Source organism: Octopus bimaculoides, chromosome 8 (genome assembly GCF_001194135.2).
Source record: "Octopus bimaculoides isolate UCB-OBI-ISO-001 chromosome 8, ASM119413v2, whole genome shotgun sequence".
Classification (NCBI taxonomy): Eukaryota; Metazoa; Mollusca; class Cephalopoda; order Octopoda; family Octopodidae; genus Octopus; species Octopus bimaculoides.
In genome coordinates, this window is record NC_068988.1 from 49,916,829 (window position 1) to 49,921,830 (window position 5,002).

A 5,002-nucleotide genomic window follows, 5' to 3' on the forward strand; every position below is an offset into this window, starting at 1 on the left:
CTCTCTCTCTCTCTCTCTCTCTCTCTCTCTCTCTCTCTCTCTCTCTCTCTCTCTCTCTTTCATCGTGCTCGTATGTGTATGATGTGCCTATGATAACTGAAGTGGTAATATTCAATACGCTGGATCAACAGGTTATTTCTGAGACTACTTTTGCAAGTTTCATTCGATGCAGACCACATTGGGAGTACTCAATCATAACAGTAACGACGCAGTCACTATCAAACCCATACCACCAACACCACACTGTTATCACCATCACAGCTTGGCCTGCTCGAAATGACAGCCAACCCTAACTCAAATCGCTTCATACTTCCCTTGGGAAAAGAAGTATACATTAGACAATTTAGTATTAAATACCTCATTAGCACGCCGAGCGAAATGCTTACCGGTACTTCGTCTGTCTTTCCGTTCTGAGTTCAAATTCCGCCGAGGTCGACCTTGCCGTTAATCCTTTCGAGGTCGATAGATTAAGTACCAGTTACGTACTGGGATCGATCTAACCGACTGGCCCTCCTTCCCAAAAGTTTCGGGACTTATGCCTAGAGTAGAAAAGAATATTAAATACCTCAGAAGGCGGCTGGCCAACAGAATCGTTAGCACACCGAGCGAAATGCTTAACGGCATTTCGTCCGTCTTTACGTTCTGAGTTCAAATTCCGCCGAGGCCGACTTTGCCTTTCATCCTTTCGGGTCAATAAGATAAGTACCAGTTGAGCAATAGGGTCGATGTAATTGACTTATCTCTACCCACGAACTTGCTGGCCTTATACTAAAATTTTAAGCCAATATTAAAACCTCTAAATCTGTTACATCTTCTGTAACAGCTGGAACATCTTTCATCATAAGTCTGCTCAATCAATATTGACATAACACTAAGGAAAAATGCACAATCACTGCCGAAATCACTAACAACGCAACTACTACGAGACGCAATGTGGTCGCCCGGCCTGTTAGAAGCAGCAGCAAAATCTCACAGTCAACCAACAGGAAAACGAAAGGACACATTCTGTAATACCTAATGCCTTTTATTATGGATTTAACCGATCACTATTTAAAGCTAAACAGCAACAGTACTTCGGATAACTTCTACCATCACAAACAACAACTACAATACCACCACCACAATAGTAGCCAAATTTCCCTTAAATAAAACAAAGGACACACTACTACCTTGTGTAGTCCATAGTGCTAGATAGACTATGTCTGAAAATAAGACGAGATATTCGAAGCTGGAACGTTTTTCATCAAAAGTTAGCTAAGTTAGTACCTACCTAGGGTTAAACAGCAGCAACAAGAACCTCGATATCAGTGCTATAATGCTACTACTTCCCCAACAATTACAACACAACTACTATCACCAACAGTATTAACAACATTACTGCAAAATAACTAGAATCAATAACCAGGGTACTACAACCTCTACTGTCATCTATTCTACCCAACAAACAAGAACAAAAACAGCAAGACAATACATGTCAAAAAAAAGACTTGTGTGTGTCAATGCTGATTAAATGTTTTATATTCAAAATTACTCAACTATAGAACAGGTAATATTACAGTTCAGTGCAAACACAACTTTCTAGAAGTCTCAGATTCACCGCTTTATGATTGACATGTCATTTTAATATAGCTGATGCTGTATTCAGCCCTCTGCTCAACAATCATAAGTTTGTAATAATTCACCATTTGTTATTTACTGTGCTGTGTCATAAACACTACTCCACCTAACTGACTACCAAGTAGGTGAGGTATAATTGTCTAGTAACGACCATAATGATGATGCACTGTTAAGGAAGAGATGCAGAGGACGTGTATAGAATGAAGAGGTATGGTGGATTTGCATCGATATACTTGTGTTGCAGTAGGGGATCATGAATCAGATTGGATCAAAGCAGAGTAATAATAACGTTGTATCTTTGAACTAGATGCTGAACATAATTTTCCGGCTGTGCACAAATTACAGTAGATATGAAAGACATGAAATGTTGAGATCTGGAACAAGATAGTGAAATATGTACTATTCATGGTTCGTAATAATCTCGAATGTAAATCGTCGGATTAGTTTAATACTGACAAATGGAATCAATCTTTTCCCAAAACTGTGACTAAACTGAGATACTAAGATCATATAGCGGTATAACGGTATATCAGTCGTCAAGTATAAGCAGAACAATACAAATATTGGCTCTGGTGGATGAAAGGTAATAGTTGATATTTCAACACATGTGGAAGAGATGATGTTGCTTAGTCCCAGGTCAACTCATATCGCGTTCAGCTATGACCTAAACCATTCTCGCCATGATCAGTCAATCTTTTTAGTCTTATATAGGTCTTATATTATCTGATCTCCTGTCTTTGCACCATGAGTAACAAAGTACTGGCTCCTTCAGGTATATTTTGTCGGTGTGTCAGCAGTAATAACTTTTAAGGTTGTATATAAAAAAGGTCCCGTTGATCAGGATGATATTATGATATTAGTGACGGTGAAATATTGATTGAGCGGTGGAATATACTGGTTGGTTGTAGTGGCTAGTGAAGGTTTGCGTTGCGTGATATTTGCATTAGTAGCTTTATTTATTTATCTAATTATATATTTCAGTCATTAAACTGAAATAAGTAAATGCCAGGACACCGCTTTGAAGAATTTTAGTCGAACGAATCGACCCTAGTGCTTATTTTTAAAGCCAGGTATTTATTCTATTACGGGATTGTAAACACACCAACACCGGTTGTCAAGCGACGGTGAGGGACAAAAAAACAGACACAAAGACATACACACACAAATTCACTCACAAGGCTTTGGTCGGTCCGGGACTATAGTAGACGATACTTATCCATATGCCACAAAGTGGGATTGAACCCGAGACCATGTGGTTGAGAAGAAAACTTCTTACCGCACAGCCACGCCTGTACCTGTTTGAGTAAATTAAAATTTATTAGTAGTAGAGCTTTGAGTGAAGCACTGCTTCGTTTCCAATCCCACATTCAAGCCAGGATTTTAGACAGATATACAAGACAGTTCGATTATATCCTTCAAAATGCTGAGCTTCAGGTTGGATCAGAACAGGGTAATGATGATGTGTCACTAAAACATAATATTGAATACTCGTTTTGCAAATAGGGAAAAAAAACTGATATGAAACACTGAGTTCCAGGAGAAGGTAATGAAATCCGTTTTTCTCCCACTTCCTGGTTGGTTAAAATCTTGTTTGTAGATTGCGGTATAACAAATGGAATCGTATCTTTCCCTAAAACATGACTGAAGAAGCTAATGATGATCGATTCTGATATATATATCACCCAATTTCTCTGAATCCCCGTTACTTTTATCATTCTCTCCCTCTACCTTTCTCTTACTTTCTCTCTCTCTCTCTCTCTCTCTCTCTCTCTCTCTCTCTCTCTCTCTCTCTCTCTCTCTCTCTCTCTCTCTCTCTCTTAGTTCGTCCTACGTCCTCACCATGCATATCAACTAATTCGGTTTTCACTTTATTTAAATCTTTTTTGTATTCTTTCCTTCTTCTTCTTCTTCTTCTTCTTCCTCTTCTTCTGCTGCTGCTGCTGCTGCTGCTGCTACTACTATTACCACTGCTGCTGCTGATACTACTGCTGCCATTACTATTACTACTATTATGTACATTGCTTCATCTTGTTTTAGTTGACTTTCTAAGTATTTTTTTGAGAATGCTCAAGCCAAATTTTGGAAAAGCATCCTCCGCGCGTGTGTGAGTATGTGCGCGCGTTAGTCGCATGTATGTGCGCATACGTACGCAAAGAGAGTGACAGAAAGAGAAAGAAAAGTATTTCAACATTCCATTAAATTATTGTCTCAGTTTTAGGAAATCTGTCTTTTATTCTTCACATTTCTATTAAAAGAAAACAAGACAAAGAGAGCAAATGAGATGCTATTTCTTACTCAAACGATTCTGTGACAGTCTTGTCGCAGAAAACTATCGGAATGATTTCCAGTTAATTTAAATAGACTACCAAAGTGTCCAAGTTACTTGGAAAAATTTGTAAGCTTGATTTTTTCACCATTTTTTAAAGTAGAAAACAAAAATTGTAAGTTGAAGCCATTTCTTCTTATTCTGTTTATATTCTGTTTCTGACCACTTGTATTTTCTTATTGTTATTTTTCACTTTCGAGATAGAACGAAAATTTTAATTCCGACATTTTACTTTACTTTTCTGTGGAAGTAAGAGTGGGGACTGCCTTTTGTTTAAGCTTTTTATAGCGAAAGAATCTAAACCTCGATTAAAATATCGTTATTCCATTGGATAACGTGTTTTATTATTATTATTATTATTATTATTATTATCATCATCATTATTATTATTATTATTATTACTATTATTATTATTATTATTATAATTATTATTACATTTTTGTTTTATTTAAAAATTTTTTATTATTTTTATTATTTTTTGTTACTTATTTAATTATTTTATCATTTCATCATTATATGTAAACCCCACACTTTATGTCTGTTTTTGTATTGCCCCCCTCATCCTTCACCCTGGTGGCAAATAAATGAAATCATTATTATCATTTAAGACGTCGCACAGTATCCAATATTGTGTTGTTGGTTGTATTATTATTATTATTATTATTATTATTATTATTATTATTATTATTATTATTATTATTATTATCATCATCATTATTATCATTATTATTATTATTACTATTATTATTAGTAGTAGTAGTAGTAGTAGTAGTAGTAGAAGTAGTAGTAGTAGTAGTAGTAGTAGTAGTAGTAGTAGTAGTAGTGGTAGTAGTAGTAGTAGTAGTAGTAGTAGTAGTAGTAGTAGTAGTAGTAGTAGTATCGTTGTTATTGTCGTTATTAAACAACAACAGTTTTCGTTATCATTATTATTTAGTTTTATTTTTCCAGATTTGGCTTGGTTTGTTAGTTTGTCTGTCCACAGACGCTTATCACTACATGGTCATTTATTGCTCGACGAGAGAGAGAGAGAGAGAGAGAGAGAGAGAGAGAGAGAGAGAG